General features: G+C 44.9%; 1 non-coding gene across 1 annotated transcript; it reads right to left on the bottom strand.

Annotated features, from left to right (window-relative positions):
* Positions 1-14,910: 14,910 nt before the first annotated feature.
* trnae-uuc (transfer RNA glutamic acid (anticodon UUC)) lies at positions 14,911-14,982 on the bottom strand. The gene has a single exon. It is a non-coding gene; the product is annotated as a tRNA-Glu (tRNA).
* Between the last annotated feature and the right edge of the window lie 11,868 nt (positions 14,983-26,850).

Here is a 26,850-nt window from a genome sequence, read left to right as displayed (position 1 = left end):
ATGAAGGAAACATGCCAGCTCGTAAGGAGGTGTTGATAATCTGAAGTACCTCGTCTGATATTAGGTGAGAACAGATTTGAAAAAGACTGTAGGTAAAATGTCCAGTTCAGATGTGGAGGAGCTGAGACTTTGTACTGTTTTTCTCAGAGTCTCAACATCAATTAAAATAAATGTTGACATTGTATTATGACCCCCTCTCTCGTTATCCAATGGTTCCAGATTTTGAAGTGTTTGCACCTGTGTGGCTATATTCATACGTATTTTATCAATCTTTCCTTTGAAAAAAGATGCAAAGTCATTGCATGTATTAACTGAGAGAAATTCAGAAGGCATTTGTCTTGATGGGCTTGTTAGCTTTTCAACTGTAGAAAATAGCACACAGGCATTGTTGATATTCCTATTAATAATGTCAGCAAAAAAAGACTGTCTTGCTTTAGAAATTTCTAAGTTGTATTTACATAACATCCCTTTGTAGATTTGATAATGAATCTGGAGTTTAGATTTACGCCATTTTCTTTCAGACTTTCTACATTCCCTCTTTAACATTTTAACTGCTGGATTTAGTTTCCAGGGTGCTTTTCCTTTGTCTATGACTCTTTTGGTTTTTAAAGGAGCAATAGCATCCATAATATGATTCATTCTTGAATTAAAAATTTCCATTAGATCATCTGCACAATCTAAAGATTGACATGGGAGTTCTGAGAGTGCCTGCTCAAAAAGAGCTGCTGTGCCATTGGTAATTACCCTCTTTTTTACAGTCACAGACTTGTTTTGAAAGTGAGGGGAAATGGAAACATCAAAGCAAACACAGAAATGATCAGATATACCCAGGTCCATGACACTAGTAGATACATTAAGACCCTTAGTGATGACAAGGTCGAGCGTGTGGCCATGGGAGTGTGTTGGCCCTTGTACATGTTGTGTTAAGTTGAAGGCATCAATCAGTGTAAGAAATTCATTTGCATACATGTTATCTAGATTATCAACATGGAAGTTAAAATCCCCAGAAATAATAAGATTGTCAAACTCTAAACAAATATTTGACAACAGTTCCCCAAACTCCTCTAGGAACAGTGGTGCAGAAAGTCTTGGTGGTCTGTAAATAGTCAACACTAATATGTTAGAAGAACATTTTAGGATTGCACTTAGGTATTCAAAAGATGTAAAGTCACCAAGAGTTGTCTGTTTGTACTGAAAACATGCCTTGTATATATTTGCTATTCCTCCTCCCCGTTTATTGGCTCTTCCAACACTCATAAAATCAAAGAGTGGGGGAGTTGCTTCAATAAGAGTAATAGTAATTGGCTTGAATGATTGTTCAAGCCAAGTTTCAGTAAGAAGCATAAAATCCAGTTTGTGTGTACCGATGAAGTCATTAATTAAAAAAGGCTTATTAAGTGATCTTACATTCTGAAGAGCTAGTTTTACAGTGAATATGGGGGTAATTTCCACAGAAGTGTTCTGTGGTTGTTTTGGAACTGGAAGGAGATTTGACAAGTTTACCCCATTGATAGGATGTATAAGAACACCTCTCCTTCTTGTTATCACAGGAATAGAAGAGTACGTCGTGGGTCCCAGCTTATTTTCAAAACTACCATCTGGACCCAGATTATATCAGTTCGTTCCAACATGAAGGTCATCACTGCTGCCGGTGAACTGTAGCTGTGCACATGGTCCTTGAGTCTTATCTGTAGTCACAGGGGGAGGTGGTGCCCTTAAAATAAATTCAATTTTTATTGCAGAAGCATAATCTCACACTGAAAATTGTAGAAAAATGTAAGCCTTAAATCAAGTGAATTAAAAAAATAAAAATCCCTGACTAAGAAATAATTATTTTTCATAAAATCACCTGTTCCACAATTATTGGCATCCATAACAATTCCTAGAAAATAAATGTAATTGAAGCATTTCTGTCATTTCTACTGTAGTTTATAAAGTTGATCAGAGTATCTAGGAACCTCATCTCATTATCTCTAGCCACTTTATCCTTCTACAGGGTCGCAGGCAAGCTGGAGCCTATCCCAGCTGACTACGGGCGAAAGGCGGGGTACACCCTGGACAAGTCTCCAGGTCATCACAGGGCTGACACATAGACACAGACAACCATTCACACCTACAGTCAATTTAGAGTCACCAGTTAACCTAACCTGCATGTCTTTGGACTGTGGGGGAAACCGGAGCACCCGGAGGAAACCCACGCAGACACGGGGAGAACATGCAAACTCCACACAGAAAGGCCCTCGCCGGCCCCGGGGCTCGAACCCAGGACCTTCTTGCTGTGAGGTGACAGCGCTAACCACTACACCACCGTGCCACCATCTAGGAACCTTTCATTAGTAATTCATCACATCCTGTTTCCCTGGGGTATAAATATGATGTGACACAGAGGCCTATTTCTCTTATCCACTCTTCAACATGGGAAAGACAAGAGAACACACCATTCAAGTAAGGCAGATGTGTGCCGTCCTTCATAAGTCAGGCAATGGCTACAAGAAAATAGCCACTCGCCTACACCGGCCCATACAGTACCTACAGTCAGAGGAATCATCAAGAAGTTTAAAACAACTGGAACAGTGGCAAACAAGCCTGGACGAGGATGCAAGTTTATCTTGCCACAACGCACAGTGAGGAGGATGGTAAGAGAAGTAAAAAGTTCTCCAAAGCTCACTGTTAGAGGATTGCATCAAAGAGTAGCATCTTGGGGTCACAAAGTCTCCATAACAACCATCAGGTGCTATCTACATGCCAACAAGCTGTTTGGGAGGCATGCACGGAAAAAGCCTTTTCTCACTTACAAGCATAAATGTAAACATCTGGAGTTCGCTAAGCGGTACTGGGACTTCAACTGGGACCGTGTGCTTTGGTCAGATGAGACCAAGATAGAGCTTTTTGGCAACAAACACTCTAATACATCACAAAAGATGAGTATGCAGAAAAGCACCTCATGCCCACTGTGAAGTATGGGGGAGGATCGGTGATGCTGTGGGCCTGTTTCTCTTCCAAAGGCCTTGTTAGGGTGCATGGCATCACAAACTCTGTGAAATACCAGGACATTTTAAATCAAAATCTGGTGGCCTCTGTCTGAAAGCTGAAGATGGGTCGTCACTGGGTCTTTCAGCAAGATAATAACCCTAAACATGTGGCCAAATCTACACAAAAATAGTTCACCAGACACAAAATCAAGCTCCTCCCATGGCCATCTCAGTCCATAGACCTCAACCCAATTGAAAACCTGTGGGGTGAGCTGAAGAGGAGAGTGCATAGGAGAGGACCCAGGACTCTGGATGATTTAGAGAGATTGTGCAAAGAGGAATGGTCGAATATCCCTCTCTCTGTATTCTCCCATCTTGTGAAATGTTATAGGAGAATATTAAGTGCTGTCTTGTTGGCAAAAGGGAGTTGTACAAAGTATTAACATCATGGGTGCCAATAATTGTGGCACACATGATTTCATGTAAAATAATTATTTCTTAATGTGTGATTTTTTTTTCCCACTGAATAAATGCACTTGAATTAAAGGTTGAAGTTTTCTCTTTTTTTGGCATTGTTGTCCTACATTATTTATAAAAAAATGAATTTATTAGAAGCCTAAGAACATATCTTAACAAGGGGTGCCAATAATTGTAGAGGGAGCTGTACAATTAAATTCAATTTTACCTGTAAAATGCTTTTAACCATGGACATCATAACAAAGCAGCTTTACAGAAATATATACATTCCGGACATTTAAATGTTACATATATACACTGTAAAAAATGATTTGTTGTTTTAACTTAAAAAAGGTAGTACCCAGGCTGCCTTAAAATTTTGAGTTCATTGAAATTAATATAGTAAGTTAACGCAATCAGGCAAACAATTTAACTCACTATATGAATTTCAATGAACTCAAAATTTTAAGGAAGCTCGGGTACTACCTTTTTTAAGTTAAAACAACAAATCATTTTTTACAGTGTAGAATTTATCCTGAAGGATGGAGCCAGAAGGTGATGGTGGCAAGACGGGGTCACTGGTATCTCAGGAGTCGCATGTGTAGCGAGAGAGGAAGGGGGTTGGGCAGATGGAAAGAGAAACCCTCCTCGAAATACATACAATTTCAAACTGAAAGTCTGCAATGTAATCTCACAGCACAATTCAAAATATTTTTGGTTGTTTATTTTATAACAGACATTTTCTGGAGTATTTCATTAAAGTGAGAGAAAAAAAAACAGCTGCTGGTCTTGGTAATAGAGGGCTCCGAGATGATGCTAAAAATAGTAACACTGCGCGTGCGTGGCCATCTTGGAAGTCACTCGCTCCAGAGCGCTCATAGAGTACACATCATAGAGTACACATTCACCGATTCGTTTCCGCGTTAGAGGGCTTAGAAGCTTGGATTTTTTAAGAATTTAGACATCTGAAGTGATGGAGCACTACTGTGAAAGTTTGAATAAGCAGGCACGGGAGCGTTATGCTGAGAAGGTACGTTTCATTGGGAATGTAGATCCATACAGTGTTAGTGAGAAGGAATGGAAAGCTGACCCCAGCTTGTTGCCACATGTGACATATGTTGGTAACTTGCCAGCGCCCCCTATAACGATCCCACAATTCCTTGCGCGCTCCACCCGGATGTGACGTAAAGTGGAACTGCTTTAACTGTATCGAGAGCACCTCGATTCGTCCTCTCATGTTCTGGCTACTGGAGTGGTCGGACGGACTGTAAGCTACAGTGTGATACTAACCGCTATTGTCTGAGAACAGCCTGTTCAAATTAGTTTCGGCCGAACTTTTGAACAACCCGCTAGGTTTCAGTGATAGTGGTTTTGATTCTAAACCTTTGCAAAGTTTAACTACAGTTAAGTAGTTTTCCACACTAAGAGGCATTTGCGGACAGCTTCGCTCCTCTCAGCCTTTTTCTCGTCGACGCATCACCGGAGGAACTTGTTAGACAGGGTATCTTGCATGATGTCTTTCCTTAACTCCATTGCTAGCTTCCCTATCTGATTAGCAGTGCAGCGACAAGTTTGTTATTTTAAGCTCCGAGGCTGGACCGCTACAAGGCCTAGTCCTCTCCATCCAACACCTATTACACTCTCTCTCTCTCTCTCTCTCTCTCCCTCGCGTTGAGTTCTTTGCCTAGATAGTCTGTTGGAAATTGTTGTTAAGTACAGTGTTTGGATCCAGCTGTAACGTGGCCAGATTCTCATTAGCAACTCATTGCTAGCTGCCTCAGAGTGATACGCTAGCTGGTAGGCTTGTGTTCTCGACTAGGCCTGCAGGCGCCATATTCCCCGACGCCATTTTGGTACCTCCCTCCCTGAGTTACCTGTGATACGTCACCTGGTTTACGACATCTAGGCATTGACCGCCATTTTGTTTAAGCATTGCCAGAGTGGCTAGTCATTAGCATCTGCCCACAGATACACACACACACACACACACACCTACACACACGCACGCATCGGCTTTCCCTAGTCACACACATGCACACACAAGGGACTCTCTTTCCCTATCTCTCTCTTTCTCTCTCTCTCTTCCTCTCTCCGGCCCAAACCTATGGCCCAGGTGTAATTGTTCCATTGTTTTGTCTTGTTATTACCTTTGCCCGACATTGAATGTATTTTGTGAGATTATTATTAGTGAGTAGTAGACAAATAAAAGCTAATCAAATTGAATTACATTTTACTTGTTCCTGTTGTTTATTCACAAGGTCAACTATTTAGAACTCCTTTTTCCTTCAAATTTAGCTTTTGTATACAACTGGGTTTCCCATCTAATGCAGAGCTACCATTAATCTTGAATGTAACCATTCACGGTGAATATTAAGATTAATAATGTAAGATTTTATGAGACTGATCTTTAATTATAAATTGATTAATTCAATTATCAATTATTACATAATTTATAATTTAATTAATCCCAATTCCACCTACATTAAATTGGTGCCCTCGTGTGAGGACTAGTTTAATGACCTTGTGAATTTCTCAACAATAACTTGTAAACTGCCAAGGTATAACACAGGTGACTTTAATGGTGAATCATTAACAGTGTGTTAATCACAGAACTGAAATTCAGCTGTCAACCACAGTTAGCTGATAAACCGGTTTAATTGATTAGTGCATTAGAGTAATATCTAATCCAAGTACTTAATTAATATTATTAATAATAATCATTATTGTTAACTAATATTATTAATTAGGCTAATTAATACAAGTGAAACATTAGTGAAAAACAAAGTAGCTAAGAAACCACAAATCAATTATTTAGCAACTTGGATTAAATTAAATTCTAACCTAATCAACACTTAGTATTAATTTCCTTTAAGTTAATTAATACGTTTCGAACAAAATGTTGCATTCCCCATCAAGTGAGTCAGAAGGGCCCCTTCTCTCTCTTTTCGACGTTGTAGGCGATTTAGGCCAAGTCCCGGAGGATAGGAGAAATTACTTCTGTGATCTGGACCAAAAGGCTCGCTTTGATGAAATACACATAGCCATTAGGGAGCTTAAGGAGCGTACTATGACTCTCCCAGAAGGGCTACCCAAATTGTTCATGATCTACTATAAGGAAATGGAACATGTGTGTATGACCCTCGAACAAGAGAAAAGAACACTAAAACGACAACTGGCCGAAGCTCAAAGGAGAGCAGAAAGCACGGAGAGTAGCCTCGTGGGCATGAGAGCCACACAAGATGAACTAAAGCACGAAATAGAATGCCTCAGAGAAGAAGTGACGCAAGCACATCGGTCAGATGAGGGATCGGCCAAACCCTCCCAAGAACAGAGTTCCGCTCTGGAGGAGGAAGAACCTGAGCTTAGAACGGTAGATCAGACACCGCACTCAAGCTCAACTCGCGTGAAAGCTGCGCGATCGCCATCTCGTGGTGCTGGGAGTTTTTACTTTACTCCCCACTACACCCCCTCGCGCTTCAATATCGCTGCAGCCTCTAGCACGCAGAAAACGCAGCGCTACGTACCCTCAGACTCCTCTGACGGAGAGGCCACCTACAAGCCGAAACGCAGACATAGGCGATATGAGAGCAGCTCAAATAGTGAAGACAGCGAGGACCCCTACGGCTCAAAATCAAAACGCCTCGTCGCAGAACGCAATACTAGGATCCGCCAAATTGACATCCTTGCGAAAGACATAGAGCGTTTTGAGCCGGAAAATCATAGACACCGAAGCGTTAATGATTATTTCCGGGAAATCGAACGTAGCCTCCTGGACCTGCCAGAGGCTACGTCGCATGAAAAGGCCAGACTAGTCTGGAAAACTTTAGGTAGTGGCGTACGAGCATTCGTTGAGACCCTACCACAGTCAGTCCTCGACAACTACAAGAAAATAAGTAAGCACTTGAAAGAGGAATACTCGTTGTACGAGGACGAGACTGCTGCGATGATGGGTGCCATTCAAATCAGACAGAAGCGAAGCAAACACCCTCGCGAGTACTACCGTCTGCTCCGCGCGGCGTACTTTCAGGGCAGAAGCGAGCCCGGGCTAGAGGAAGATCGCAACTTCAAGTCCCTCTTCCTCCATAACCTTCACCCGTGCATCCGTAACCAAGTAACACTCGCGTGTCACCAGCGCCCCCATACTATGAGAGAAATGCGTCGCACCGCACAACTAACGTGGGAGACGTTCGTCCGACCCACGGACCGCCACGAGGACGATCCCAGAGTCCTCAGCCTACATGAGCAGGAAGGTCAGTCCTTAGGCCTAGAAGGAGGTGAAGCCCCACACAGTGGACCCCCTTGGGCGAACCCAAACCCTGGCCACCAGACGTCGAGTCAACCCAAAGGTAACTGGAAAGGCCGACAAGCTGGAGCCAAGGGGGAACAGGGCCCCAATGCCAAAGGGCAAGGTAACCGCAAACCTGGCAGTTACGGCCCTAAATCCCAGAACAGCGGACAGTCAGGGCCCCATCGCAACTCCTCTCGAAGGGAGCAGAGCCCTAAGCCAGCTACCGCTAAACAAGCCAACCAAGAGCCGCTTGGGATGGCAGAACTGAGGGCCGAACTAGCACAGATTAAACAACTGCTGAGCGATAAGAAAAGGAAGGGTAAGCCGAGCAAGGACAGGGACAAACTGTCAGCATGACTAGGCCGGGACCCATCCCCACCACCACCACGTGTCTACCTCGTGGGGTGGGGAAAGGACCCCTGCCCAATAGGCAGCGATGAGGTGAAACCACCCCCTCCGGTGGTGAAGCCTGACCCGCAGGATGCACCCCTGACGCAGTTTCTTGGAGATTTGGTTAGGAAAGGCAATACCAAGCATATCTATACCCCAGTGGTGGTAGAAGGCAACATTTCCCTCCAAGCTCTCTTGGATACCGGGTCGGAAATCACCCTGATGTGTTCCAAAGTCTTCGCAGAGGTTTCTGATGCACGGCGCGTGCAAGGTAGACCCATCAGAACCAAACGCTGTGACATCAACTTGGTTAGCTTCACCCAGAATCAAGCCCCAGTAACAACCATCGCATGGTTAGAACTCACGTTCCAGGGCATGTCCATCACTCACCCCACTTACATCTGCTCTGTTGGGGTAGAACCGTTCCTCATTGGCCAAGACCTACTAGATAGGCTAGCGCCCCTCATTGACTGTCGTCGTGGGCAACTGTGGGCCCAGGTCGCGTCCCCACAGACCCCAGATCCTCGTCGTCATGACCGAGCCCATTGCGATGAAGTTAGCGCGGATGCCTCTCCACCGATAGCTGAGTCAGGGCAGTTTCCCGAGAACCTCGAGACCACTCCGCTCCACCCTCAGCCGAGTCAAGAAGCGCCAAACTCAACCGACACTCTTCTCAACCGCAAAGTGCTCGATGGCCACCCGTCTTTCCTTTGCTTTCTTGGCGAATCTGCCCCAACCAGGTACTACCCCTGGATATCTGGCAACATTACTGTCAACGGCGTCACGGCACCAGGCGTCAGGTTAGCGCTTTGGTCAGTGAAGTCAGCCATAAGCCAAACGTGGTTCGACATAGTGCGTCAGAGCACTCCTTCCCCTGTCTTTGTGCAGAAGAGCCACCGGCTACTGTCAGCTGAACAACCACAGAGCCCCACCAAAGCCACGGGCGTCTGCGCCGTGTCGCTCGCCATCGGTCAGAGAGAATTTCTTCATTTCTTGAGTGTCGTCCCCGGACTTCCTGACTCACTGGTCATCGGGACAGACATCTTGGTCAGACTGGGAGCCCAGCTGGACCTAGTCAACCAGGTCATCTGGACCCAAGCCGACGCCGCTAAGCACCTATTCCAAGCTGACCCGGAACAAATGCGGTCAGGACAAATGATTCCCCAAGCCTGCCATGTTGCTAGCGAATTCGACGTTGTCATTCCCGCTAGGACTGCTGGTTCCCCTCTTAAGCTGGTCATCATGAAAGACCAACAGTTTCGTAGCTCCCAGGCGTTCTTCCTGTCTCTCAAATTCTTCATGGAGCTCGACTTAGCCGTGTGTGGGACTCCGCTGCTTGAAGTGAGTCATCGTTCCGCTTACCTCCTGGTTCAAAACTCCACGCGGGACGCCCTCACGATCCCCGCCCATCGGCCTTTAGGCCTTCTGATAGACCAGGCATTCCATGACTTTGAACTCACCATTCCAGTCATCGGTGAGCTGCCAACGCCGGACACTCATTCCGATCCAGTGGAACCTCTCTGGGTTACTCTTCCTTTCCACATGATCCGCGTCAAACCCCATGACATGCTTCGTGACGAGCGCATATTCATGACCAAAACTGTCACAACCCGAAACACATGCTGGTGTACGCTCTTGTCACGCAATCGAGCAACATCACCCCTGCAACTGAGGTCGTTGATTCAGCTTTAGGTGAACCGTACCCAGGCTTCAAACAAGAGGTTCAACAACAGCTGGTGAAAGCTGACAGCCTGACCACGGACGCCCAGAGATGACAGCTCCGTGAACTGTTCTACGACTTCAAGGCGATCTGGGCACGAGATTCCAATGACTGCAGAGTCACAGACATCCACACCGTCCGAATCCCAACAGATCCGAACACTCCACCGACGTTCGTGTGGCAATACAAAATCCCGAAATACCAACACCGACTTGGGGCTAAGACTAGCCAATATGCGGAGGTAGCAGCTGTGCTCATCGTCCTGCAACAAGCTGCCCATGAGAACATCAAGCAGTTAGTTCTCTGCTCTGATTCAAACTATGCCAGGCATAGCTTCGTCTCACACTTTCCCTCGTGGAAGGTGAAGGACATGAAAAACGCAAGGGGCAAGGAAGTGAAACACTCCGAACTCTTCCTAGCATGCGATCGACTTGTAACCGAACAGGGAATGTGCATCTACTGGAAGAAGATGAAGGGACATTCTCAAGTCCCAGGACCTGACAAAGTCGGTAACGATGAGGCAGATGGCCTCGCCAAAGCATGAGCCGTAGATGGCCCCCTTTGGGAATTCCAGCCGTCATGGCTTCCCGAGATGCCACGCCATGACGTAACCGCGATTACTCGCCGACAGGCTAGAGCAGGTCAAACTGACGCAGTACCCCAAGCAGGAACAGTGCAACTCAGCCGACTGCCCCAGGATGCCGACCTGATGTCTATGCAGGAAAGGGATCCCGTGATCCACCAAATCCGTAAGTTCCTTGTGGACCCCGTGGCGTTCCCAATTTCCCCACAAGAGTTGCAACAGTCCCAAGACTTAAATCACCTTCACAATCTCAAAAACGGCTTAAAACTCGAGAAAGGACTCCTGGTGTACACACCACGCAACCAGGGACCTCCCCGGTGGGTCGTGCCCACAGATCATAGGGGGGTCATGTTGCAGTACACTCATGACAGCCCGTGCGGGGGCCATAGGAACGCTCAGGCAACCTACCAGACACTTCAAAAGATTGTCTATTGGCCCTTCATGATTACCAAGTATGTCAAAGGGTGCTTGATTTGCTGCCAATTCCAACCAGCCCAACCGTTGAACTGCGCCCCACTGCAAAGCAAAGGCATCTCATTCCCCTGGTTTAATCTCCAGATAGACTGGGTCGGACCGGTGCCGAAATCGGCTCGAGGTAATAAGTACATCCTGACCGGTCAGAGATGACAATATTAATAATTTAGCAGAAAGCATCTGAAAACAGCTTGGTCTTTAATTTAGATTTGAAGCTGCCAACAGCAGGAGCATTTTTGATGTCCTCTGGCAGTTGGTTCCATAGCTGTACTGCATAGTAGCTAAAAGCTGCTTCACCACACTTTGTTTTAACAACAGGTTTTACCAGTAAATTTTGCTGCTGTGATCTGGTAGATCTGATTGGGTTAGGCCGCTGTAGCATATCAGAGAGGTAATTGGGCCCTGTACCGTTTAGAGATTTGTACACCAGCAGCAATGCTTTAAAGTCAATTCTGTAGCTTACTGGAAGCCAGTGAAGGGACCTTAGAATTGGAGTAATGTGCTCTGTTCTTTTTGTTCGTGTGAGAACCCTAGCCGCTGCATTTTGAACCAGCTGAAGTCGTTTGATGGTCTTTTTTGGCAGGCTTGTGAAAAGGCCATTGCAGTAATCAACCCTACTAGAGATGAAGGCGTGTATAAGTTTTTCCAGATCATTTTTTGACATGAGTCCTCTTAGTTTGGAAATGTTTTTAAGGTGATAAAATGCAGTTTTAGTGAGTGCTTTCATGTGACTGTCAAAGTTTAGCTCGCTATCAATGAAAATACCAAGATTTTTAACAATATCTTTTGTTTAAATCCCCTTTGTGTCAAGAATAGTGGTAATCCTGAGTCTTTCATCTTTTTCCCAAATAGAATTACTTCTGTTTTATCTGTGTTCAGCTGAAGAAAATTTTGTGACATCCAGTTATTGATTTGGTCGATACACTGGTAGAGACATTCAAGGGGGGTATAATCATTAGGTGATAGAGCAAAATAAATGTGGGTGTCATCTGCATAGCAGTGATACAAAATTGAGTTGTTCTTGATAATTTGCCCAAGTGGGAGCATATAAAGGTTGAATAGTAATGGTCCAAGAATCGACCCCTGGGGGACACCACAGGTCAAGGACATTGATATTGAGGTACAATTTCCCATGGTAACAAAGAAGCTTCTATCTTTTAAGTATGATTTTAACCAATTGATAACTTTAGCAGTCAACCCAACCCAGTGTTCAAGTCGATATAGCAGTATGTTGTGATCAACAGTATCAAAAGCTGCACTGAGGTCCAGTAACAACAGGACCGATGTTTTGCCTGCATCAGTATTAAGAAGTATGTCATTTATAACTTTAATCAGCGCTGTTTCAGTGCTATGATTGGCACGAAATCCTGACTGAAAGTTATGAAAACAGCTGTTTGATATCAAGAAGGCAGTTAATTGATTGAAGACAATTTTTTCAAGGATTTTCCCGATGAATGGTAAATTTGATATTGGCCTGTAGTTGTTTAATACTGAAGCATCCAGATTATTCTTGTTAAGTAGGGGCTTTACAACGGCTTTTTTCAGGGACACAGGAACAATGCCAGTCTCTAGGGATGTATTTATGATTTGAAGCACATCTGTAATTATAAGATGAAGAACAGACTTAAAAAAGTTGGTGGGCAGAATGTCCAATTCAGATGTTGAGGAACTGAGATTTTGTACAGTTTTTTCAAGAGTCTCATAATCAATTAAACAAAATTCTGACATTGTGTTGAAGTTATCTGTCTGTGTCACTGGTGATTGCAGTTTTTCAATTATTTGCAACTGAGATATATTATGAGCAATATTCTGCCGTATTTTATCAATTTTACCTTTGAAGAAGGATGCAAACTCATTGCATTAAGTGAGAGAAGTTCAGGTGCTAATTGTGGTGGGGGATTAGTTAGCTTCTCTACTGTTGAAAATAGCACACGGGCATTGTTCATATTCCTGTTGCTGATGTTGGAGAAGAAAGACTGTCTTGCTTTACGAATTTCATAATTATATTTACAAAGCATCTCTTTATGGATTTGATAATGGATGTGAAGTTTAGATTTGCGCCATTTTCTTTCAGTCTTTCTACATTCTCTCTTTAGCAATTTAACAGCTGGGTATTGCTTCCATGGTGCTTTCTGCTTGCCATTGACTCTTTGGATTTTGAATGGAGCAATATCATCCATAATTTGGGTCATATTTAAATTAAAAATTTCCAGTAAATCATCTACAGAGTCTGACATTTTGGTTGAGATCCGAGAGAGAGCTTGCTCAAAGAGAACATGTGTTGTTGTTTATGACTCTCCTACCCATAGTTGTTGAGCTGTTCTGAATGTGAGGAGACATAGAAACATCAGAGAACACACAAAAATGATCAGATAAGGCCAGGTCAACAACAGTAGTAGAAACAGTAAGACCCTTTGTGATGACGAGGTCAAGGGTATGACCACGAGAGTGGGTCGGCCCCTGTACATGTTGTACTAGGTTGAAGTTGTCAATAAGTGCAAGTAGTTCTCTGGCATAAGTGTTTGCAGGATTATCTACATGCAAGTTAAAATCCCCAGATATAATAAGACAGTCAAACTCTAAGCAAATGACTGACAACAGTTCACCAAACTCTTCCAGAAAGACTTTGGCTGAATGTCTCGGAGGCCTGTAAATAGTTAATAACAATATGTTAGGAGAGCATGTAACAAGTGCACATAAGTGTTCAAAGGATGTAAAATCACCAAGTGAGGATTGTTTACATTGTAAAGAAACTTTGAAAATATTTGCGATCCCTCCACCTTTTCCCTGTCGGGTAACATTCATAAAATTAAAATTTGGGGGAGCTGCTTCAATAAGGGTGGTAGCACTATTTGCTTGATCCAGCCAAGTTTCAGTTAGAAGCAAAAAATCAAGATTGTATTTGCAGATAAGATCATTAATTAAAAATGACTTGATTGAAAGTGATCTAACGTTCAGAAGAGCTAGCTTTACAGAAAGTCTAGAAGTAATATCCGCTTGGGCACTCTGATGTTGTTTTGAAACAGGAAGGAGACTAGACTGGTTTACCCCCTGGGTTAAATATGCTCTATGTTTTCTATTTCTTATCAACACAGGAATAGAGAATGGCATAGGCATACTGGGTCCCAGCTTGTTTTCAAAACTACACCCAATGCAGGGACCCACAGCACATCATACAAGACTCTCTGTATGTTCCATTTGGTTTGAGGGTGTAAAGATTGGAGATGTCATGTATCTTTTAGATGGTGAAAAAGATTGGTAGGGGCGAACACAGTTCAGTCTGTTGGTTGATTTTTGATGAGCTGGGTACACTGCTTGTCGCGACAGATTTGGGCTAGAAAAAGAGAGTGTAGCCATTGGCAGCAGTCTCTGCATACTATTAGGGAAATCCATGCAGGAGGGAGATGGAGATGGTACAATAAAATCAGAAGAGCGAGACTTTGGTGAGGTCTTTGTAAGTGTTTCCATGACTGTCTCTGTGGTGACTGTCTCCCTGATAGTCTCTGTGATACTTGCATGGGGTCGAGATGTGGGTGATGCAGCCTTGACATGATTATCTTTGGTCAGGTCCTCAATCTGGATGGAATCGCAAACTGTACTGTGAAAGGGTTACTATGGTTATGGGCATGGTAGCCACCCCTACATCAGATGTTGGAAGAACAGCTGGATGCACTGGCACCCATTTGGCCTGGTGTAGTGAAAACCCCGACACTTACCCTTTCCCTCTGTACAGATTTGAGCCCACAGTGTTAAAAAAATAGCTGTAATGCTGAACACCGGCTGCTGTGGTCAGATTCAGAGTACAGCCTTTCTAAGAGTTAACAAAAAGCCAGGCCCAGGATCTTAGATGGGGTAAGAGAGAGCTAAGCTGAGTAAGCCAAGTGTGAATCCTGGAATCTTCTGCACTGTCCTTAGACTTCTTGTCCCATCATGACACCAAAAGGACTCATGAAAGCAAGAGCCTATAGAATGAAGATTTCACTCAAGGTCATGTGACTTGCAACTCAAGTGACACAACAAACACACATTCCCATACCAGGAGTCGAACCCAGGCGACCTGGGTGAAAACCAGGGATCCTGACCACTAGACCATATGGGACAGCCTTGACACGTAAAGGTCACCTTTGAAGTGCTTAGGCCATTGGTGAGAACTCAGGCATTTTCCAGAAAAGTAGCTGTTATTTTTTATTTTATTTAGTCAGGCTGGAAAAGATTACAAAACCATCTCTAAATAGTTTGGACTCCATCAATCCACAGTCAGACAGACTGTGTACAAATGGAGGAAATTCAAGACCATTGTTACTCTCCCCAGGAGTGGTCAAACAACAAAGATCATTCCAAGAGCAAGGTGTGTAATAATCGGCGAGGTCACAAAGGACCCAGGGTAACTCCTAAGCAAAAGAAGGCCTCTCTCACATTGGCTAACGTTCATGAGTCCACCATCAGGAGAACACTGAACAACAATGGTGTGCATAGCAGGGTTGCAAGGAGAAAGCCACTGATCTCCAAAAAGAACATTGCTGCTCATCTGCAATTTGCTAAAGATCACATGGACAAGCCAGAAGGCTACTGGAAAAATATTCTGTAGATGGATGAGACCAAAATAGAACTTTTTGGTTTAAATGAGAAGCGTTATGTTTGGAGAAAGGAAAACACTGCATTCCAGCCTAATAAAATAATCCCATCTGTGAAACATGGTGGTGGTAGTATCATGGTTTGGGCCTGTTTTGCTGCATCTGGGCCAGCACGGCTTGCCATCATTGAAGGAACAATGAATTCTGAATTATGCCAGCGATTTCTAAAGGAAAATGTCAGGACATCTGTCCATGAACTGAATCTCAAGAGAAGGTGGGTCAGGCAGCAAGACCCTAAGCACACAAATCGTTCTACCACAGAATGGTTAAAGAATAAAGTTAATGTTTTGGAATGGCCAAGTCAAAGTCCTGACCTTAATCCAATGGAAATATTGTGGAAGGACCTGAAGCGAGCAGTTCATGTGAGGAAACCCACCAGCTTCCCAGAGTTGAAGCTGTTCTGTATGGAGGAATGGGCTAAAATTCCTCCAAGCCAGTGTGCAGGACCGATCAACAGTTACCGGAAATGTTTAGTTGCAGTTATTGCTGCACAAGGGGGTCACATCAGATACTGAAAGCAAAGGTTGATATACTTTTGCCACTGACAGATATCTAATATTGGATCATTTTCCTCAATAAATAAATAACCAAGTATAATACTTTTGTCTAATTTGTTTAACTGGGTTCTCTTTATCTACTTTTAGGACGTGTGTGAAAATCTGATGATGTTTTAGGTCATATTTATGCAGAAATATAGAAAATTCTAAAGGGTTCACAAAGTTCCAAGCACCACTGTAAGAGTGATGCAGAACTGAGTGGAGATGTTATTTGTAAGAAAATGTTCCCTCTCTCAAAGGGTTGCTGGTCACAGCCCATGGTCAGACTCTGAGCAGAAGCTTCCACCTTTGTCAGTGTGAACAACAAGTCTTGTACAAAGTGCTGTATGGGGTAAGAGAGAACCAAGCAGCAATGCGAGAAGCGTCTGATCCGAGGTCACACGCACCAACCATCGTGCCCCAAGCCTACGTAAGGTTTCAGGCAGTGGTGATCCTTTCTCATTTTGCTATCCCTCACAAGCCATGCTAACAGTTGCAATCCATGGATAAACTCAGAGATGAAGAGTGACTCAGTGAAACTGAAAAATCTATGATATAACCCAGATTCCGACCAGGGTTACGGAGATGCCAGAACAGAATCCAATCGCTTCTCTGATTACAGCTCTCCAGACTCTGAGTTATCTGTGTTCCCTTACCAGAAAACCAGCTGCTGGTTGAAGCATTTTGTGGTCAGCCAAGCATCTGACAAGGAATCTTCTAATTTGTAGTCAGCCCTGTTATCCATTGCACCACTGACCCAAGCAGAGCCATGATAAGTGAGATCCAAACTACGTACGAATTTCCATTTAGTCACTGTTCAATAGTGAGATGGAAAGCACAATGCCATGACCCAGCTTCAAACCAGGGTTGCTGAAGTCATAACGCAGAGTACTAACCACTATACTATCACAGCACTCCACCACCCAAGGGCAGAGTGCCTGATCGCGTTGCCACAAACTAAGTGGCTAGACATGGATTGGGCCATCCTGGCCCACTTTTGGCCTGGTGTTGTGAGAACAGTCAGCTTTTTAGTTCAGTTCAGTTCATTTTCATTGCTCATTTTATGTTAACACATGGCCAACTTGCAATGAAATGCAGTGGACCAGATAAGAACCAGAAACAAGTCTCTCAGCACTGGGGCCCAACAGGAGTTTAACAGAATATCAGTTAAAAAAAGATTCAAAGTCCTAAAGATAAAAAAAAACAACGGAAGTTAAATTCAAGTGAAAATAGAAATAACTGAGATGTATGCATGCATTGTCTCAGGGTGGTAGTGTGGGGAGGGGGTGTAGCATAAGCACCTGTATTGCACATCAGAAAAATTGACACGTGTGGCTACCAGTAATTGCACTTTTTTGAAGACCAATGAAGTACTGACCATGTAAATAGAGTTTTGATATTTGTGGGTAAATGTGGAAACATTAAATATATAAATGCTTTGGTGATATGTAAACAGAGTCTTGAGATATGTTGGTGATATGTAAACGGAGTCTTGTGATATAAACAGAGTCTTGTGATATGTAGATTGTGGACCTGTAGTAGTTTGAAATGATGTTTGCCTTCATGCCAAACTTCTTCAGCCTCCTCAGGAAGCACAGCCGCTGGCGAGCATTCCTGACCACAGTGTGGAACTTGAAGCTGCTGACCCGTTCGACCTCATCCTCGTTGATGTAGATGGCCTAGTGTGTCCTCCCTTGCTGTCTCCTGTAGTCCACTATCAGCTCCTTAGTTTTCCTGAGGTTGAGAGAGAGGTTGTTGTTCTGGCACCAGCTGGCTAACGCCTTCACTTCCTCTCTGCATGTCGTCTCATCGTTGTCCGTAAGGAGGCCCAAGATGGTTGTGTCGTCAGCAATCTTGATGACAATGTTGGCGCTGTATTTAGCAGTGCAGTCATGGGCGAACAAGGAGTACATGAGGGGACTGAGCACACAGCCCAGTGGCGCACCTGTGTTCAGGATAAGCGAGGAGGACGTGTGGCTACCGATTATCACCACCTGGGGTCTGCCTGTCAGAAAGTCAAAGATCCATCTGCAAATGGTCATCTGCTCATGAAATCGTTAAATATTTTGTCATGATTGCATTTTCTCTGCTCATCCCAAGGCAGTTTTACTTATTAAGCGCAAATTTGCAGCTAAATGCTTTCAAGATCTTGCAACCTGATTTGATTTTGGTTGCTGGTCACAGCCCATGGTCAGACTGTGAGCTGAGCTTTGTCAGAGATAGCTTTCAGAAAACAGGTTTCGGTGGCCTTTTTGAAGGACGCTTTAGGTTCAGAAAATGCTAAATGTAACTCAAAGAATGTTGAACCCTGGTCCTATCTACTGAGCTGTGCAGGCTCTAAGATGAGCTATATTGATCCATATCATATGTATTTTCTCTTAGAACGTGAAGAATTTTGTCCATCAGCTCACTTTGAAAATGTTACCAGAATTTTGTCCATCAGGTCACTTGGAAAATGTTACCATTGGAAACAGTTGGTGCATTATGAAATGCAAAATACGATAAATGAGACTCCAAATGCTTGAGCAACTCATCTCATTATATCTCTAGCCACTTTATCCTGTTCTACAGGGTCGCAGGCAAGCTGGAGCCTATCCCAGCTGACTACAGGCGAAAGGCAGGGTACACCCTGGACAAGTCGCCAGGTCATCACAGGGCTGACACATAGACACAGACAACCATTCACACTCACACCTACAGTCAATTTAGAGTCACCAGTTAACCTAACCTACATGTCTTCGGACTGTGGGGGAAACCAGAGCACCCGGAGGAAACCCACGCAGACACGGTGAGAACATGCAAACTCCACACAGAAAGGCCCTCGCCGGCCATGGGGCCCAAACCCAGACCTTCTTGCTGTGAGGCGACAGCACTAACCACTACACCACCGTGCCGCCCCGCTTGAGCAACTGAAATCCTATAATCAGGCAAGAATGGGACAACATTTCTCTTTCAAAACTACAGCATTTGTTCTCCTCACTTCCCAAACATTTACAGAGTTTTGTTAAAACAAGAAGTGATGCAGCACAGTGGTAAACATGCCCCTGTTCCAACTTTTTGAAATGTGTTCCTGTCATCAAATTCAAAATTAGCATATCTTTTTCAAACAACAATAAAATTTCTCAGTTTCAACATTTGATATGTGTGGCAGTGGGGGCGTGGTCAAGAGCCGGTCTGTGACAGGAGGGCGGAGTCAGGGAAGGTAAGTGGCAGAATCACTACACCTGACGGCAATTAACCTGTGTTTGTCTGTGTCTTCCCAGTGACCGCGCCCTATTTAAGGAGGGAGAGCGAGAGCAGAGGATCTCATCCCCGAACCAGACCCTGGTTGCTTGTGTCTGTTTGATTAAGCTATTGTTTGCTGAAAAGCATGGCAATAAAAGCCCCTGTGTACGAACCTGTTCTCTGTCCTGCCGTCCTCTGTGCTCCACCCTACGTTAGAACTGTTATAGTGGTGCCGAAACCCGGGAAAGTGGAGCACCAGCTGAGCAGCCCCATGGAGTCCTCCCCGTTCACCGACCTGGTCCACGCCCTCGCCACGGCCCAGCAAAGCCAGCACCAGGCGCTCGTCACCCCCTGGAAGGAGCAAGAGCGACGCTTTGAGGCCCTGGTGCTGGCCCAACAAGAAGATCGAGAGGCGTTCCGGCACCTCCTCGTGTCGGCGGGGTCCACCAGCGCTCCTACCGCGGGTCCGTCTCCCCTCACCGTCACGAAGGTGTGCCCGCAGGACGACCCCGAGGCGTTCATCACACTCTTTGAGGAAGTCGCCGAAGCCTCGGGGTGGCCAATGGAGCAGCGCGCAGCGCGCCTCCTCCCCCTGCTAATGGGAGAGGCACAGCTGGCCACGCTACAGCTCCCCGCCGACCGCTGGCTGGCCTACGCGGCCCTCCGCCGGGCCATCCTCCAGCGCGTGGGGCACACCCCAGAACGGCAGCGCCAGCGCTTCCGCGCGTTGCGCTTGGAGGAAGTTGGCTGGCCGTTCGCGTTTGGCCAGCAGCTCCGGGACGCCTGCTGGTGGTGGTTGATGGCCGACAACCGCGACGCCGAGGGAATCATCGACCAGGTGGTGCTGGAACAGTTCATCGCTCGCTTGCCAGCAGGAACCACTGAGTGGGTCCAGTGCCACCGCCTGGCGTCGCTGGATCGGGCAGTCGAGCTGGCGGAGGACCATTTAGCGGCTGTCCTGGTGGCAGGACAGCAGACGGCATCTTCTCTTCTCTCCTCTTCTCTCTCTCTCCCCCTCCTCCTGTGTCCCGTCCTCGCCCCATTCCCCAACCACAAAGGCGGGGGCTGGCGCCTCCCCAGCCGGCCCGCCGCACCTGCGGTGCCCTCCCGTTTCTCCCTTCTGTGTCTGTCTCTCCCCCACCTCAGGTGAGTGAGCCCCAGAACACCGGTGCAGAGGGAAAGCCCGGGCCGGTCTGCTGGCGCTGCGGGGAGCCGGGCCACCTTCAACAGCAGTGCACAGCGATGGAAGTGGGTGCGGTGGTTCGGATCCCCGACGCGCCAGAGGCCGCCCTCGATCGGGCCGGAGCGTATCGCATACCGGTGAGTATCCAAGGGGATACATATCAGGCGTTGGTGGATTCTGGTTGTAACCAGACCTCAATTCACCAAAGCCTGGTTCAAAACGAGGCATTGGGGGGAGCACAGGGGGTGAAGGTGTTGTGTGTGCACAGGGATGTTCACAGCTACCCTTTGGTGTCGGTCCACATTTTTTTCCGAGGGGAAAAATTTATAGTGAAGGCGGCGGTTAATCCTCACCTTACCCACTCTGTAATTTTGGGGACGGATTGGCCGGGATTTCGGGATTTAATGAGATGCTTAGTAGAGAGTGGGTCCTGCCATTTGACAGGGGGAGGTCCCGGTGTCGCTCTGGTGGGAGCAGCTGTCACAGAGCCGTCCATGTCATCTCCACGTCAGAGTGAGGAGCTGCCGGCTCCTCCTCTTTCTATTGGGGAATCCCTCGCGGATTTCTCATTAGATCAGTCGCGAGACGAGACTCTGCGACATGTGTTTGACCAAGTGAGAGTAATCGATGGTCAAACGCTCCAGCCGAACGCCACCCCGTCCTTCCCCTACTTCACGATTATGAAGGATAGGTTATACCGAGTGACGCAGGACACTCAAACTAAAGAGCGAGTCACGCAACTTTTAATTCCAAAGAGCCGCTGTGAATTGGTATTCCAGACGGCTCACTTTAATTAGTTTTAGAGTTATTGAGTCTCTTACTTAATCAATTACATAATTACATAAATCTGACTCCAAACTGACACAAAGTGACGTGGCAACTGGCCCCCCATGTCCCCCCCCATGTCCCCCCCCCCCAATTAGGAGCGGCTTTCAGATGTAAATGTCAGTGCTCTGAGCTAAACAAACGCAAATCTGGGGAACAGTTTTACTAGTCTTTTAGAAATGTGTTGCGTTCAACAGTTGTGTTGTGTTCAGAGCCGGCCCCTGGCATAGGCAATATAGGCAAATGCTAAGGGCGCTGCATCCATCCAGGGGCGCAGAAACGGGGGGAGAAAAATTATGACTTCCACTATTCTGAAAACGAGTCAGCATTATAATGTCTTAGCCTAATTTAATTGTACAGCAAAGCATGTTGTCAGGGTGCGATTTGTCAAAAAAAGCAGGGTGGGGTGGGGTGGGGTGGTGGTTGTTAATCATGAAACAATAAGCGCTCAAGTGTGCATCTGCGGCTATTCTCTGTTTTGGCCATGTAATAGCCTAAGTGTTGTTGGCTAAAGAGTGTTTTTGCATAACGTAGATAACTGACATAGATCTGTTGCTTGTTTTGAATATGGCTGCACTTAGAGCAGTCTGTCGGTGTCGTTGAGCAGTCTGGGCTGAAGTAAGGTCTTTTATGCACCGAACACGTTTCGCAGCAAGATATTCCAATGGTGCCTGGTACGTTTTTTTTTTAATAAAACAAAGTTGCTTTGTTGATCTGTGTTCTCATTAAAATGACAGTTTAGCAGCTCATTCAAGCAACCATGTTGTGAAGAGCTTCCTGGAGGAAAATATAATAAATGCGTTGAAAACAAGAAACAATCTCAGTGCGTCAAGACTGCAGGGAAACGAAACAAGCACTCAGATGTGTTCTCTTTACCAGCGCTGGCAACTGCCTAGAGTGCAGTGTGCCCAGGGGCGCCAAGGGTGACCAAAACCCCACCAAAAAGGAGGGATGGAGTTATTGAATGGAGACGTTACCAAGTGCATCAGTGGTGTACAGTGTTTTCAACCACTGTGCTGCCGAACTCTAGTACCGCGGAACACTAGTGTGCCGTGAGAGATCACCAAGTGTACCGTGGAAAATTATAAAATGACTGTATATTGTAAATATTGGCAACAGCATTTTAGTTTCAGTCAACATTTTCTATTGGTGATGTGCCTTGAGATTTTTTCATTGAAAAAAGTGCACCCTGGTGCATGAAAGGTTGAAAACCTTTTTTGCAACACCTCTGATGCGGCTGGGGATGTAGAAATACGTGCTCCTTACCTCTGCTGTTACACTACCTGTGACAGTAGCTTCTGCTGAAAGAATCTTTTCAAAATTAAAACTGCTGAAGACATACTTAAGGTCAACAATGAGTCAAGAACGTCTGAATGGGCTTGCTCTGATGAGCATCAACCGAGAGATCTCAAGAGAAATATCATTTGATGATATTATCAAGGGGGCGGCACGGTGGTGTAGTGGTTAGCGCTGTCGCCTCACAGCAAGAAGGTCCTGGGTTCGAGCCCCGGGGCCGGCGAGGGCCTTTCTGTGTGGAGTTTGCATGTTCTCCCCGTGTCCGCGTGGGTTTCCTCCGGGTGCTCCGGTTTCCCCCACAGTCCAAAGACATGCAAGTTAGGTTAACTGGTGACTCTAAATTGACCGTAGGTGTGAATGTGAGTGTGGATGGTTGTCTGTGTCTATGTGTCAGCCCTGTGATGACCTGGCGACTTGTCCAGGGTGTACCCCGCCTTTCGCCTGTAGTCAGCTGGGATAGGCTCCAGCTTGCCTGCGACCCTGTAGAAGGATAAAGCGGCTAGAGATAATGAGATGAGATGAGATATTATCAAGGAATTTGCCATTAGGAAGACCAGACGAGTCCCATTGTAATGTTACTTCAATAACAAAGTACCCATAATAGCATTTTTGTTTGAAAATACAGCCCATTGATGTCCTAACAGGGTGCTTAAGTTTGCACAATTTAGAATTGTAGAATTTTTTATTCATTTAATTTGTTAATTCTTCAGAGATGACTTAACTTTTAATAGCAAAAAAGAAACTAAAAATAATTTCTTGTTTATTGTCCATGCACTACACTTTGAACAGGGTGCAGAAGAGTTTTTGCCCATTATATGGAGATATGTATTGAATTTGTGTGGTCATTTTACTTTGTGACACTTTATGTGAATAATGATTAACAATAATAACAATAATGAAAAAGATAAAAATGACTTCTTGTTTATTGTCCATGCACTGTACATTGTTTAAAAGTAATAGAATAGAGTGATTAGATTAAAGTGTTATTTAGATGTTATTAGAGGGTTTTTTTCTGGGGGGGGGGGGGGGGGGGGGGCGCTAAAACTCAATCTCGCCTAGGGCAGCCAAAGACCTAGAGCCGGCCCTGTCCAGAAGTACACGTCTTTGATATGAGCGCGTAATGTTTCACTCATTCCAGGTTAGTGAAAAGCAGTCGCGTTGCGGACTTTAGTGGTCTTGCTGCTGTCTCGTCAGCCAGCTACAATACACACTTCACTTTCCCAGGACACCCTGCTGCACCCTGTGCTAAGAAACAGACCAATTGTGCTGTAGATTATTATGAGGTTACCAGTAGCAAGCTATGATTGTTGAGATTGTTTGAGATAAAGATTTTTTAAAGATGAAAACAGAAACATAGCCAGTGCAAGCGCTGAGCCCCAGCAGGAGCCAGCTGCAGCTATTTACTATTACTTATCTTGTTCTTGCATTAATCAGAATACGCAGAGCTGCATCTGTGCAGCGCCCCTCCCCTCTCTCTGTTTGCTTATGGAGAAGTGCTTCTAAATTGCCAGCTTAGCTCGGAGCAAACTTCGTGTGACATAATGACAAAATCAATCCGCGTTTAATAAAATTAAATAACTGGTGAATATAATGGGAATGCGCAAACAGAAAAGGGAAGTAAGAACACATTATTTTACCATTGTACTCCACATATGCGCAGCGCCAGATGTAGGCAAACAGTCGCCAATAAAATGAGCAACAGCTCAAATAACCTGATGTTGATACATTGCCCAACACAAAGGGAAAGTCATGCCAGTTTTGTAGGAAACCTGGAACATGTTGAAGTGGATGTTTTGAGAAGTGTTTATGTTCGTATTGTTTTCCCCATGCGATGCCTGAATAATCCACGTCAACTGTCTGTCTGTTATAACAAATGAATGACAGACATTACAAGGCCGTACAGCTAACTAATATTGCATAGTTAATCATCGTGACTCACTGTAAACAAATCAGCATTATTGAACAAATGAATAACAACCCAGACATACCACCAACGTTTAGAGCAATGCACCGTATTGGCGTAATATCGCCTCAGCTCAAGTCAGGTTTTGGACATGGTAAGCGAGAAAACTGCACTTCCTTCAATGGGACTTAAACTCTGGTTTATTGCCATCCTCTTCAGAAATGTTGATCTGGCTTGTCAATGCAACTTCACAAATCACTGCTCCTCCTCGTGGAAAAAAATGGTATTGCAGCTGTGTTTTTTAAGGGGCGTTGCCAGTCCAGGCTTCATAAACACGTCATGTGTGGGGGATTACGATACGGGCACGGCCCTCGCACGGACCCCGCACGGACCAAGCATGGTGAGGGCATGGAAATAGGCAAACAAATGAATGGCTTCTACTGTAGGCATGAGGGAGCCCCGGGACATAAAACAGCCAGCCACTACATCGTCAACAGACTCGAGTGAGCAAGCGAGTGGGGGACTGACAGCATCCATACATCCCAGTTTACCAAAGACTCTATGTCTGAGGACCCTCCAGATCTACACCTTTACCTCATAAACACAATTAACAAAAGGCTTGACTAAACAGATATGTTTTCAGCCGAGACTTAAATGCTGAGACTGTGTCTGATTCCCGAACACTACTTGGAAGGCTGTTCCATAACTGTAGGGCTTTGTAAGAAAAGGCTCTGCCCCTTGATGCAACCTTCACTATACGAGAAACCAGCAGATAGCCTGCACCCTTTGATCTAAGTAGGCATGGTGGGTCATAGAGGAGCAAAAGTTCACTCAGGTACTGTGGCGCGAGACTATTCAGTGCTTTAAAGGTCAATAGTAGTATTTTATAATCGATACGAAATTTGATTGGGAGCCAATGCAGTGTGGATAAGACAGGTGTGATGTGGTCATATTTTCTAGTTCTAGTAAGGACTCTTGCTGCTGCATTTTGAACTAACTGGAGCTTGTTCATGCACTTATAGGAACATCCAGACAGTAAGGCATTACAATAATAAAACCTGGAGGTAACAAAAGCATGAACTAGTTTTTTTCCGCATCATGGAGTGACATTAAATTTCTTATCTTAGCAATATTTCTGAGATGAAAGAAAGCTATCCAGGTAATGTTATCAATGTGATTTTCAAATGAAAGACTGGGGTCAATAATCACTCCGAGGTCTTTTACTGCTGCACGTGAAGAAACAGAAAGGCCATCCAGAGTTACTGTGTAATCAGAAAGCTTACTTCTAGCTGCATGTGGTCCGAGTACAAGTGCTTCAGTCTTGTCAGAGTTAAGCAGAAGGAAGTTAATAAGCATCCAGTGTCTGTCCTTCATACATTACTCAGTTCTATTAAGCTGGTGTCTCTCATCAGGTTTTGCAGAACCACACAACTGTGTGTCATCAGCACAACAGTGGAAAATAATACAGTGTTTATGAATAATATCACCCAGAGGTAACATATATAAAGAAAAAAGCAGTGGACCCAAGACAGAACCTTGTAACTTTACCTCAGTATGTCTAGAAAAAGCACCATTTACATCAACATACTAATAGCGATCAGTTAAATTAGAGCTGAGCCAGGAGAGGGCCGTTCCCTTAACTCCCACAACATTTTCTAGTCTATCCAGAAGAATGGAATGATCAGCGGTATCAAATGCTGCATGAAGGTCAAGCAACACAAGCAGCGAGACAGCCCTGATCAGACACCAACAGTAGGTCATTTACTACTTTAACCAGTGCTGTCTCTGTGCTATGATGAGGTCTAAATCCTAACTGATACATTTCATGGATGTTATTCCTATGTAAATATGAGCAAACTGCTGTGCCACAGCTTTTTCAAGGATCTTGGAGATAAAGGGGAGTTTTGATATTAGACAGCTGACAGGGATCAAGGTCAGGTTTTTTAATCAATAACTGCTAGTTTAAAGGATTTGGGTACATAGCCAATCCTAAGAGAAGAATTTATTATTTTTAGAAGTGGTGCAATTACTTTGGGTATTATCTTTTTGAATACACATGTAGGCAAGGGATCTGGTACACACAGTGGCAATGCTGGGGGGGGGGGAAGTTAGGACGATTGTAAGGGCCTGGCACTGACAGGGGGGCACTGTGAGGGATATTAATATTATTTTAATAGTATTGCCTTGTGTAAGTTTTTGAAATAAAATATTTCATTTCATCTGTTAAAATATGCAAATTATACATGGTTATGATTTGCTATAACATTTTTCTTGAATTATTTATGATATTGTCATTTCACCCCTCCACCCTTTTTACTAATGGTACAGTCTGATTCTGGGAGCGGGATTAGCGCAGTTTAGAGCA

This window comes from Neoarius graeffei, chromosome 18 (assembly GCF_027579695.1).
Source record: "Neoarius graeffei isolate fNeoGra1 chromosome 18, fNeoGra1.pri, whole genome shotgun sequence".
NCBI lineage: Eukaryota > Metazoa > Chordata > Actinopteri > Siluriformes > Ariidae > Neoarius > Neoarius graeffei.
This window is presented reverse-complemented; position numbering and strand designations above follow the sequence as displayed.